The sequence below is a fragment of the Leptodactylus fuscus genome, chromosome 1 (assembly GCF_031893055.1).
Source record: "Leptodactylus fuscus isolate aLepFus1 chromosome 1, aLepFus1.hap2, whole genome shotgun sequence".
NCBI lineage: Eukaryota > Metazoa > Chordata > Amphibia > Anura > Leptodactylidae > Leptodactylus > Leptodactylus fuscus.
The window spans coordinates 343,282,761-343,296,654 of record NC_134265.1 but is presented as its reverse complement, the minus strand read 5'-3'; positions in this window follow the sequence as shown (position 1 = coordinate 343,296,654).

Genomic DNA, 13,894 nt, shown 5'->3' with positions numbered 1-13,894 from the left:
AATACACGCACGTTTACTCCGCGTGAAGGCTCCCGTATTTTGCAAAAATACACACGCGTTTACTCCGTGTGAAGGCTCCCGTATTTTGCAAAAATACACGCGCGTTTACTCCGTGTGAAGGCTCCCGTAGGGTTAGACTAGGTTCACATCTGCGCCATTCAGGTCCGCCAGGGGAGAGCCAGACCACTAAAACAGCGGGTAGCTGTGGACACCAGCAGACCCCATGGAATATACTGTATAGTCTTCCATACAGGACTTTTCTCTCCACCAATTTCTTAGGGTCCATTCACAGGGAGTAAACGCGCGCTCAATTTGGCAAAATACACATGTAAAGAATACACGTGTAAAAATAAGGCTCCCATTGACTTCAATGACACGTGTAAAAAAAACACATCTAAAAACACGCATTTTTTTACACGTGTAAAAAATGTCATTGAAGTCAATGGGAGTCTTATTTTTACACGTGTATTCTTTACACGTGTTTTTTGCCAAAATGAGCGCGCATTTACTCCGTGAATGGACCCTTCGGCTGGTCTTACACAACCGTATTGGATGTACGGGTCCGCAAGATGCCAATCAGCAACACTAGTTGCTGATTGGCAACATAGACTCTGCAGACGTCCGTGTCCTGCCGCACTCGCTCATAGAGTTGTATGGGTGAGTCCGTGCAGTGCCGCAATTCACAGCCATTACGGACATGTTGTATAAATTGCGGACCACGGTTGCGGCCCGGCCACACCATGGATAAAATATCCGGTGGTGTAAGAGGCCACATTGAATATAATGTGTCCGCAATTGAAAATCCTCATTTGCAGACTTACATTACGACCGTGTAAGACCAGCCTTACAGTCTCTGTGGCGGAGACTCTGATGCAGACTAGAGATGAGCGAGTAGTGAAATATTCGAGATTCGTTTCGAGTAGACCCTCAATATTCGACTACTCGATCGAATATCGAATCCCATTACAGTCTATGGGAAAAAATGCTTGTTTCAGGGGAAACCACTATTCGACTAAAGGAGAATCACCAAGTCCACGAGTAGCAGGAGGAGAGTGTTTAGGAGGAGCGCTGTGCAGTTAAAGCGCACGGACCCCATAGACTATAACGGGACCGTGCGCTTTAACTGAACAGCACTTGCAGTTGCACTGATATTCCGTTCAGGGGGGTCCTCCTGCGGACTCCTTCCAAACGGGAGGCAAGCGCTAATGTGAACTTACTCGTCCTGTAGAACCAGCATTGATTGTCCAAATGCTATACAGTGTACAGCATTTTGCCAATCAACGCTGGTTCTGCCGGAGGCTTGTCTGTGACGAGGCGGAGTCTAAGATCGGACCACAGCAGTCTCTATTATGGTCCGATCTTAGACTCCGCCTCCTCACAGACGAGCCTCCGGCAGAACCAGTGTTGATTGGCCGAATGCTGTACACTGTATAGCATTCGGTCAATCAATGCTGGTCAATGCATTCCTTTGAGAAAAAGTCAGCTCCCGCATAACGCAAGCTGCCAGCTCTCCCGACTAGCAAAGAAGAGCCTGCTGCAGAACCAGCGTTGATTTGCCGAATGCTATACAGTGTATAGCATTCAGCCAATCAATGCTGGTTCTGAATCAAATCTTTACTGCGAATAGGAGTAGTATTTGAACAAGTACGAGTATTTCGAATTCAGTAGTATTCTATCGAATACCTACTTGCTCATCTCTAATCCAGACGTGAATTTAGCCTTGTTCCTATCTTGGCAAATTGCTGCAGAGAAAGGGATAACTGTAGGTAAGTTCTGACCACCAGGACAGGATTTACGGTAATAGGCGAGCAGCGCTGCTTTACATTCACATGTAGGAATCTGCCTCCAAATCCACAGCATGAACCAGGCCAAATCTGCCTCCCACTGTTTTCATTGGGAGGCAGAGATCGCAGCAGGATGCAGAAAAAAAAAATCAGTGTCCTTCTCGATCTTGCTCGAGGCTCGGGAGCTGATTTACCTCCATCTGACTCTAGCCTTAGGCTGAGGCCCCATGTTGCAGAAATGCAGCTTTTATTGTTGCACATTTTGCTGCAGTTTTTTGAGCCAACGGCATGGCAAATATGTAGGAAGCTTTAATGCCGGGTTCACACAGAGTTTTTTGGACCGGATTTGACGCGGGAAGCCGCATCAAAATCCGGTCCCAAAAGCAATTGTCGCGGATCCCGACAGTCACAGCATTCCACTCCAGTTTAGGCCCAAATCAATAGGCCTAGTTGGGAGGGATTGTCAAGAAAGAAGAAAGGGCAGGTTTGCTTCTTTTTTCCACGAGTGGGAAAAAAACGCTCGCAGAAAAAGGAAATGACCGGCTCCTGCTGAATTCAATGGGAGGCGATTTTTTTTTTATCCGGATTTTGACGCATTCCGCATCAAAATAAGGTCCAAAAAACTACGTGTCAACCCGGCATTGTATTTCTCCCTTCTGCTCAACTCACTCCTGACTTTGCCTCAAAAAACTGTAGCAAAAAAAGGTGCATTTCCACAAAATGGGCCTCAGCCTTGCTCTGTTTCCTATACTCCCATGGAAGTGAATGGGAGCTACAGAAACAGTGTAGCACATTCAGCTACGCTGTTTCTGTAACTATGGGGCTATGGAAATAGGTAGATAAGCTGTGTTTGAACGCCCTTTTTCCTCTTCCAACGTTAGGGAAACAACATAGATCAGCACCGCATGGTTGTCTTTTTATAAGTCCTATTAGGAGGTGAAGACTGACCAACTCAGTTAAAGACAACCTTTTTATCACCTCCACCGACTTCAGCTCTTTGCAGCCGCCGCAAAATCACGGCCGCAAAATATCGCCGCGTGTACGGTACCGGCTCCCATTGAAAACAATGGGAGTGTATACGGCCCACAAAAGATCCCGCGGCATGTACTTACCAAACGACGAGCCACAATACTCCGTGTGAACCCGGCCTTAGGGTGCTTTCTCATGAAGGAAAATGGTGCTGAATTTGGTGTGGAATCTGCGTCAGATTCAGCCCTGAAATAAAAGCCATCCATTGACTTCAATGGGTTCCTTTTTCTGCTAGCACATCTGTGTTCGGGTTTCCCTTCTGGGAGTTCGCTTGAGGACCCCCGAACGGAAACCTATCCGAATCAAAAAAAGCAATCACCTAAGGAAACCCGCGGACCCCATAGACTATAATGGGGTTCATGTGGTTTTCGTTTGATTTCTGCACGAAAAATGCAGAGAGAAAAGTGCTGCTGTTGAAAACTGCAAGGACATACCGGTATGTATATTAAGTTGCACCACTTCTCTGGAATGCTCTACTCCAGACAATCAGACTAACTCAATTTCTACATCTTCAAACGCAAACTAAAGACGCATCTTTTCAGACAGGCCTATCACAAGTCCTAATGTAAACCCTTTCGTAGTTAAAATCTCTAAAACTTTTTTTTCCCTGTTTCGCTTCCCATAAAAATTTGAATAAAAAGTGATCATAATAATAGACATTCCTCAAAATGGTATGAATAAAAAGTAAATTTCAACAAGGAATAAAAGTCATCATCTCTCTGAAGTCATAATAAAAAAATTTGCTGTCCTACTGTCCCAAGTCCAAAGAAACTCCGTGCACCCTGGGGTTGATCTTGTTGTGATACTGCATCTATGGTGAGCTAAAAACGCACTCCTTTTCTTGTTGGTTATAAATAAAATCTTTGTTTCTTTTCAAATTTTTGGATTTTTTTAAATAGTTAAATTGTAAAAAAAAACAAAAAACCAACCACATAAATTTGGTACCATTGGAAACACACAGAAAACAGGTGACATTTCATTTTGGCTACACAATGAATGCCAAAAAACTAAGCCTATAAGAAAGTCACACACACACACAGTTTTCTCCAATTGAACCCCATTCCGGGTTTTTTTTGTTTTTTTTTACAGCTTCCCAGTACATCATAGGAAAAATACATAATACCATACTAAAATATGATTTGTCCTGCAAAAATTAAGCTCTGTGAAAGGAAAAATAAAAAAGTTATGGCTATAATAAACGATTTGCTGCATTCCGGTGACAGACTCCCTTTAACCCCTTAGTGACCAGCCTATTTTAGACCTTAATGACCAAGCCAAATTTTGGAAATTTGCCCTGTGTGACTTTATCAGTGAATAATTCTGTAAAAGTATAGCGCATCCAAGCGATTCTGATATTGTTTTTTCGTGACATGTTGTACTTTACTGAGAAGGTAAAATTAGACTGATATAACTTGTGTAAATTTATTAAAAAATTCGCAAATGCTGAAAATTTTGAAATTTTTACAATGTTTTCCATTTTCAGCTGCGATATCTCACATATGCACAATAATACAGGGCAAAAAAGTTGCTAGTTATATATTTCCAAATGTTCCTTTTGTGTTTCAAGCATATTTGAAATAATTTTAGCATATTTGAGTAATTTAGACAATTTAGAAGTTTATCAAGTTTATAAGCAAATTTTGGAAATTTTGAGTTTGTGATTTTTTCCTGTACCAAGCTATGTTTGCAGACAGGAATAGGTGACATAATGACAGAACCTCCCATTAAATGACCCAATTTGTAAAACTAGACCCCTTCAGGTATCTTTGAGCGGTTTAGTGAGCATTTTGATCAAACAAATATTGTTTTGCAAGAATTATTACAAATTATGAAAAAAATTACATTTTCATTTTCTTCAAATATGTGTCATTTTAAAACCAGTTTTTTTGCACACAACACATCAAAAAGAAGAAACACACCCCAAAATATATCACCCCACTTCTCCTGTGTTAAAAAATGTACACTTTGTGGCCTTAGTCCTATATACGCACGTACAGTAGGGCCTAAGAGGTAGGGAGGGCCAAATGGATTTCAAAGCACAAATTTTGCTTGCAGATATTTTAGGCCCATTGCACATTTGAACAAGATTTGAGTTACCAAAGCAATTGAAACCCCCCATAAATGACCCCATTTTATAAACTAGACCCCTTAAGGTATTCATTGAGGGGTATAGAGAGTACTTTGACCCCATATGTTTTTAGAAAATTTGCGTCAAACAAAAAAAAATGTCATTTTGTTACACAAAAGTGTCATTTTATAGGCAGTTTTTTTGCACATAACACATGAAAATGAAGAAAAAACACTCCAAAATAGATGACCCCATTTCTCCTGTGTTCAAAAATGTACACTTTGTGGCCTTAATTCTATGTACGGACGCCCGGTAGGGCCCAAAAAGAAGGGAGCACCAACTGGATTTCAAGACACAATTTTTGCTTCCAAATGTTTCAGGCCCATTATGCATTCAAACAAGATTTGAGTTACCTAAACAATTGAAACCCCCCATAAATGACACCATTTTATAAACTAGACCCCTTGAGGTATTCATTGAGGGGTATAGTGAGTATTTTGACCCCATAGGTTTTAAAAGAATTTGTGTCAAACAAAAAATTGTCATATTCTTTACACAAAAGAGTCATTTTAAAGGCAGTTTTTTTTGCACACAAGGCATGAAAATAAAGAAAAACACCCCAAAATAGATGGCCCCATTTCTCCTGTGTTCAAAAATGTACACTTTGTGGCCTTAATCCTATGTACGGACGCACGGTAGGGCCCAAAAAGATGGGAGCACCAACTGGATTTCAAGACACAAATTTTGCTTGCAGATATTTTAGGCCCATTGCACATTCAAACAAGATTTACGTTACCAAAACAATTGAAAACCCCCATAAATGACCCCATTTTATAAACTAGACCCCTTAAGGTATTAATTGAGGAGTATAGTGAGTATTTTGACCCTATAGCCTTCTCACAGATTTTACTAACCTTGGGATGTGTAGGTTAAAAATTACTAAAATGTCCCTTTATCCCCAAAGTTTTCATTTTCACAAGGGGTTAAATGAGAAAAAGCCCCCACAGTTTGTTACACAATTTCTCCTGAACACAGCAATACCCCATATGTGGCCATAATCTGCTGTATGGGAACATGGTGGGGCTCAGAATGGAAAGAGCGCTATTTGGGTTTTGGAGGGCAGATTTTCCTGGAATAGTTTTCAGGTGCCATGTCGCATTTGCAGAGCCCCTAAAGTACCAATACAATGGAAACCCCTCAAATGTGACCCCATTTTAAAAACTACACCCATCAAAGAATGTATCAAGGTGTATTATCACTCTGAGCCTAAAAATGCTTCCCAAAAATTAATGTACAAAATGAAAATTGAAATTTTGAAAGAAATCTGCCATTTCGGTGCCCAATATGTTGCACCCACTTTGTGTTGTCAGAGACCTGCACTCCTAAAACTATTAAGGGGCCATCCCGAGGGTCAAATATATATGTGGGTGTAAACTGCTGCTTGGGAGCACAGCAGGGCTCAGAAGAGAAGGAGCAGTGCGCTTTTTAGCTTTTGGGGTACAGATTTAGAGGGACCCTCTGGGCGCCATGATGTTTTTGCAGAGCCCTGGAGGTTCCAGTAAACTGGAATTCCCTAAGAAGTGACCCCATTTTGTAGGGGCAATTTTAGGGTCTCGGCAAATATGACATGGTGTCCAAACACCAACAATCTAAATCTGCACTCCAAAAGCACATAGCGCTCCTTCACATCTGCGCCCTTCTGTGTACCCAAATGGCAGTGTATGCCCACATGTCTGACGCTGGTGTACCCCAGATAACGGAATTAATGCCATATGTGGGTAGAATCGGCTGTTTGGGCACAGCCGGGCACAGAAGGGAAGGAGCGCTATTTTGTTTTTTGGCGCACAGTTTGGTTTTTGGACATCACTTTTGCAAAGACCCTGAATTGCCAAAGTGGAATCTGCAGACATGCTACCCCATTTTGGACACTAGCCCACTGATGGGATTTATCAAGTGGTGTAGCGAGCATTTTTAACCCTTGAGTGTTGCATTTATTTAGTTTCCAGAAATGAAATTGCAACTGATAATGAGAAGTTAAAAATGAAATTTTTCCAGAGAATCGCCATTTCAGTGCCAATATGTTGTGCCCGACTTATGTCAGCAGAGACACTCCAAAAACTGGTAGGGGGTATCCTGGGCACAACAGCTTTCAGAGCGTTCATCTCTGATACAAAGCAGGCACAACATATTACGCACTGAAATGACGGATTCCTGGAAAAATTGGTATTTTCACTTCTCACAATCAGCTTCGTATTCATTTATGGATAATAAGTTATAGCAACACTTGGGGGTTAAAAATGCTCTTTGTACCCCTGGATAAATCCTTCACGGGTGTAGTTTCCAAAATAAGGTTTCATATCAGGGGATTCCACTTTACTGGCGTTTCAGCTCTGCAAAAGTGTCATGGCATCCAAAAACCAAACCGTCTGTGCTCCAAAAAACCCAATAACCCTTCTTCCCTTCTGTGTCCAGCTGTGCCCTAATATCAGTTAATACCACATATGACATTACGTCCGTTATCCTGGGTACACCAGTGTCATACATGTGTCATATATGTGGCATAAACTGCAGTTTGGGCGCACAGCAGGGCGCAGAAGGGAAGGAGCGCTATGCGGCTTTTGGAGCACAGATTCAGATGTTTGGTATCTGGACGCCATGTCATGTTTGTAGAGCCTGTAAGGTACCAGAAAAGTGGATTCCCCAAAGGAGTGACCCCATTTTGAAAACTGCACCCCTCAAAGAATTTATCAGGGGGTGTAGTGAGTATTAGTATCCCAGACGTGACTGCACAGCGGATGGCGAAGAGGGAATATATAAGCTGTGCGGAGGATTTTGCAGACACCACATTCCCTACTATGTCCCAGTAGCTCCTATGATTGGGGGAGTCACTCTGGGGGTCACTTTGGGGGTCACTTCTGGTGTCTGTTCCCTCATAAGCTGTAAATCTGGGGTGTCCCCTGATATTCGCTCGCACAGCTTATATATTCCCTTCCTGCCGCAGCCAGTTGTATTCTAATGATTTGGCGATTTTTGCGGGTTTCTGTCTTCACATTGCTGGATGCTATATTTTCTTAATTTTTCTGGTGACGTGGCCATATAAGGGCTTGTTGTTTGCGGTATGAGGTGTAATTTGTAATGACACCATTTTTGGGTGCTTACAATCTATTGAGTACATTTTATTAACTCTTTTTTTGCTGGATTTAAAAAAATAAAATCAATTCTGGCATTGAGTTTTCCCTTTTAAATTTTGCGCCATGCAGCGTACAGTATAAGTAACATGTGACCTTTATCCTGCAGGTCGGTACGGTTACGGCGATGCCTCATTTATAGTATTTTTTTATGCGATACTAATTCTGCAGAACAAAAACACATTTGGGGACATAAATCAGTGATTTTTGCATCGCTACCTTCTGAGAGGCGTAACATTTTTATTTTTCCGTGGACAGTGTTGGTTGGGGGCTTATTTTTTGCGGGACAACCTGCGCTTTTTATTGGTACTATTGTGGGGTGTATATGACTTTTTGATCACTTTTTATAACACATTTTCTAAGGTGAGATGGTGAAAAATCACTACTTCCGGCGGGTTTTTTCCGTTTTTTTCCCCCGACGTTTACCGTATACATTAAATATTATTTCAGTTTTATTGTACAGATTATTACGGACGCGGCGATACCTAATATGTATTGTTTTTATTAATTTTTAGGGTTTTTTTTTACATAACTCATTTTCTATAGAAAAAGGAGACTTTTGGGGCTTTATAAATTTATTCATTTTTTTTCAAATGCTTTTTTTATTTATTTTTCACTTTTTATTTCACTTTTTTATGTGTCCCTCTTAGGACACTTGATTCAGCAATGACTTCATTGCTGAATCAGTATTACAGGCTGGAGACACAGGAGACACAGGCTGCACGTGTCTCCAGTCTGTAACAGGAAGCCAAGCGATGTAGACGCATCGCTTGGCTTCCTGAGTACTGGGGGCAGGATCAACCAGGTAATGGAGGCTCAGGCAGTCTGGGGTCACTGGCCAGACCCCAGGCTGCATGTTTTGTATATCGGCACCCTCCGATCTCGCCGCGGGGGGTGCCGATCTGACCGGCACCATTACGGAACCGCTTCAGTTCCGTGATCATGTTTGATCACGGAACTGAAGGGGTTAAAACCCCCACATCGGAGACCCCTCCGATGGGGGGTTATGGAGCAGGGTCTTAGCTGTAAGATACAGCTAAGATCCGCTCCAGTTACGTCGGCACTGACAGGGAATCCTTCCCTGACTGCCCGACGTAGTTTTCCTATAGGGCAGTCAGGAAGGACCTGTCAGTGCCAACGTAGATTCCCTATGGGCCGGTCGTTAAGGGGTTAAAAATCTTGGAGAACCCCTTTAAGCTGCAACCTCTTAGGGCTACATGGCAACTTTAGCTGCGACAGCACTTGCTCAGCCATAGTGTAAAGCAATGAAGGTAAGTATGGTTGTGTTGCAATTTACAAGTTGCCATGACTGATATGAACATCCATTGTGGAAAGGCCGTGTTTTTTGCTGCGGTTTTTAGAGCCAAAGTCAGGAGTGGATTGAGCAGCAGGTAGAAATATAAGAACTCACTAGATATTTCCTAATCCTTTTGTACTATTCTTGGCTTTAACGCAAAAAAAAAAAAAAAAAAACGCAGAAAAATCTGCAACAAAAAAAGCTGTGTTTCCACAATGTGGGGCCTCAGCCTTACATGGATTAGTAAATTCCCCCATTATCATTACTTCTTGTGACCGATGTATTACACCAGCTGGTACTATTCCGTTATCGGGCCAGCAGAGCTGATCAGCACCAGCATCGGGACAGCAGCAGTCAGCATTTCAGCATCGGGAATGACATCCGAGGACTGACTGCTGGCGCGATGCTTGTACTCGGCTCTCCTTCCATCTGCCCCGTACCCCTCTCTGGCCCGCCCCAAGGACTGACTGCTGGACCGATGCTGGCGCCCTGTCTCTAGTAGCCAGTATATTGATGCCCCCATCCATCCTCCCATTGCTGCCCCCCAGCTCTTTTTACATCTGCCCAGTACCCCCTCTCCCCACCACACGACCTCGGTGCTCTCAATTTGGCCATTCGCGTTCAGGAGGAAAGAAAGATGCTCGCACTGGAAGCCATGGCCGGTACAGAGAACGGAGACCGGAAGGAAGAAAACAGCACACACCGGGGCTCAATAAAGGGTCCTGAAAGTGGCGGCAGAGTTTCAGGGACGCACCGACCATAGTAACGGCGGGGAGCTATGGCGACCCGGAGGGACAAACTTCCTGCAGTGTCCTGGCCACTAGTAATGTCGGTAAGGCCTAGTTGTGTGGCAGGGAGAGGGGTACGGGGCAGATGGAAGGAGAGCTGGACCAGAGAGGGGTACGGGGCAGATGGAAGGAGAGCTGGACCAGAGAGGGGTACGGGGCAGATGGAAGGAGAGCTGGGCTACAGAGGGGTACGGGGCAGATGGAAGGAGAGCTGGACCAGAGAGGGGTACGGGGCAGATGGAAGGAGAGCTGGACCAGAGAGGGGTACGGGGCAGATGGAAGGAGAGCTGGGCTACAGAGGGGTACGGGGCAGATGGAAGGAGAGCTGGACCAGAGAGGGGTACGGGGCAGATGGAAGGAGAGCTGGACCAAAGAGGGGTACGAGGCAGATGGAAGGAGAGCTGGGCTACAGAGGGGTACGGGGCAGATGGAAGGAGAGCTGGACCAGAGAGGGGTACGGGGCAGATGGAAGGAGAGCTGGACCAAAGAGGGGTACGAGGCAGATGGAAGGAGAGCTGGACTACAGAGGGGTACGAGGCAGATGGAAGGAGAGCTGGACCAAAGAGGGGTACGGGGCAGATGGAAGGAGAGCTGGGCTACAGAGGGGTACGGGGCAGATGGAAGGAGAGCTGGACCAGAGAGGGGTACGGGGCAGATGGAAGGAGAGCTGGACCAAAGAGGGGTACGAGGCAGATGGAAGGAGAGCTGGGCTACAGAGGGGTACGGGGCAGATGGAAGGAGAGCTGGACCAAAGAGGGGTACGAGGCAGATGGAAGGAGAGCTGGGCTACAGAGGGGTACGGGGCAGATGGAAGGAGAGCTGGACCAAAGAGGGGTACGAGGCAGATGGAAGGAGAGCTGGGCTACAGAGGGGTACGGGGCAGATGGAAGGAGAGCTGGACCAGAGAGGGGTACGGGGCAGATGGAAGGAGAGCTGGACCAAAGAGGGGTACGAGGCAGATGGAAGGAGAGCTGGACCAAAGAGGGGTACGAGGCAGATGGAAGGAGAGCTGGACCAAAGAGGGGTACGAGGCAGATGGAAGGAGAGCTGGACCAGAGAGGGGTACGGGGCAGATGGAAGGAGAGCTGGACCAAAGAGGGGTACGAGGCAGATGGATGGAGAGCTGGGCTAGAGAGGGGTACGGGGAAGATGGAAGGAGAGCTTGGCCAGAGAGGGGTACGGGGCAGATGGAAGGAGAGCTGGGCTACAGAGGGGTACGGGGCAGATGGAAGGAGAGCTGGACCAGAGAGGGGTACGAGGCAGATGGAAGGAGAGCTGGACCAAAGAGGGGTACGAGGCAGATGGAAGGAGAGCTGGACCAAAGAGGGGTACGAGGCAGATGGAAGGAGAGCTGGACCAGAGAGGGGTATGGGGCAGATGGAAGGAGAGCTGGGCTAGAGAGGGGTACGAGGCAGATGGAAGGAGAGCTGGACCAAAGAGGGGTACGAGGCAGATGGAAGGAGAGCTGGGCTACAGAGGGGTACGGGGCAGATGGAAGGAGAGCTGGGCTACAGAGGGGTACGGGGCAGATGGAAGGAGAGCTGGACCAAAGAGGGGTACGAGGCAGATGGAAGGAGAGCTGGACCAAAGAGGGGTACGAGGCAGATGGAAGGAGAGCTGGGCTAGAGAGGGGTACGGGGCAGATGGAAGGAGAGCTGGACCAAAGAGGGGTACGAGGCAGATGGAAGGAGAGCTGGGCTAGAGAGGGGTACGGGGAAGATGGAAGGAGAGCTTGGCCAGAGAGGGGTACGGGGCAGATGGAAGGAGAGCTGGACCAGAGAGGGGTACGGGGCAGATGGAAGGAGAGCTGGACCAAAGAGGGGTACGAGGCAGATGGAAGGAGAGCTGGACCAAAGAGGGGTACGAGGCAGATGGAAGGAGAGCTGGACCAAAGAGGGGTACGAGGCAGATGGAAGGAGAGCTGGACCAGAGAGGGGTACGGGGCAGATGGAAGGAGAGCTGGACCAAAGAGGGGTACGAGGCAGATGGAAGGAGAGCTGGGCTAGAGAGGGGTACGGGGCAGATGGAAGGAGAGCTGGGCTACAGAGGGGTACGGGGCAGATGGAAGGAGAGCTGGACCAGAGAGGGGTACGAGGCAGATGGAAGGAGAGCTGGACCAAAGAGGGGTACGAGGCAGATGGAAGGAGAGCTGGACCAAAGAGGGGTACGAGGCAGATGGAAGGAGAGCTGGACCAGAGAGGGGTATGGGGCAGATGGAAGGAGAGCTGGGCTAGAGAGGGGTACGAGGCAGATGGAAGGAGAGCTGGACCAAAGAGGGGTACGAGGCAGATGGAAGGAGAACTGGACCAGAGAGGGGTATGGGGCAGATGGAAGGAGAGCTGGGCTAGAGAGGGGTACGAGGCAGATGGAAGGAGAGCTGGACCAAAGAGGGGTACGAGGCAGATGGAAGGAGAGCTGGGCTACAGAGGGGTACGGGGCAGATGGAAGGAGAGCTGGGCTACAGAGGGGTACGGGGCAGATGGAAGGAGAGCTGGACCAAAGAGGGGTACGAGGCAGATGGAAGGAGAGCTGGACCAAAGAGGGGTACAAGGCAGATGGAAGGAGAGCTGGGCTAGAGAGGGGTACGGGGCAGATGGAAGGAGAGCTGGACCAAAGAGGGGTACGAGGCAGATGGAAGGAGAGCTGGGCTAGAGAGGGGTACGGGGAAGATGGAAGGAGAGCTTGGCCAGAGAGGGGTACGGGGCAGATGGAAGGAGAGCTGGACCAGAGAGGGGTACGGGGCAGATGGAAGGAGAGCTGGACCAAAGAGGGGTACGAGGCAGATGGAAGGAGAGCTGGGCTAGAGAGGGGTACGGGGCAGATGGAAGGAGAGCTGGACCAGAGAGGGGTACGAGGCAGATGGAAGGAGAGCTGGGCTAGAGAGGGGTACGGGGAAGATGGAAGGAGAGCTTGGCCAGAGAGGGGTACGGGGCAGATGGAAGGAGAGCTGGGCACAAGCATTGGGCCAGCAGTCAGTCCTCGGATGCCATTCCCGATGCTGGTGCTGATCAGCTCTGCTGGCCTGATAACAGAATAGTACCCACCAACTTGCCAGTCACAACACAAATGCATACACTTTGGTTACTTGGCGGGCTACACTGCACTCATTGCCCCCGTAAGGCTCACACCAGCCTTTCAACTATGTTTGTAGTTTCTGCCCCCAAATCCACTTGAAAAATGTGTAATTTTGGGGCGTAAACCTGGTGCGTCCCATTATAGTCTATGGGGGTCAGCCGTTTCCACTTTTTAAGCGCCTCAGCTTTCCGGTTTTTTGGGTCCCCACAGCCAAACACTGGTGTGTACCTAGTTTTTTTGTTTTGGATGACTATTAGCGGTCAGTAGAAGCGACTACAGTGGTGTGCATGTAGCCTTATTAGTAAGTGGCACTATTTCTCCACCCTATGACTGGTCAGGCCATCTGTACGCCACTCACAGACTCCCAACGCTATTTATATGATGTCCCCACCAAGGACTAAAATAGTCCCGAGCCCTCGTCTATGAGCAGCGTCTCCCACCACTACATTCCTATGGACCACAGGAACAAACCACACGCAGAGGAGGGGGGGCCGCGATAAACAATTCGGATTTTTTTATTTACACGTCTTCGTTAAACTGATTTCTTGTACCGGTGTAGTGACAGTTTTCCGTTGGTTTTACAAATAACTCTATACCCTATATATTATACATACGCTCGTGAATGTGTTCCCCCGTGTGAAAGTGGTACAGTCCGTCGCCGCCTC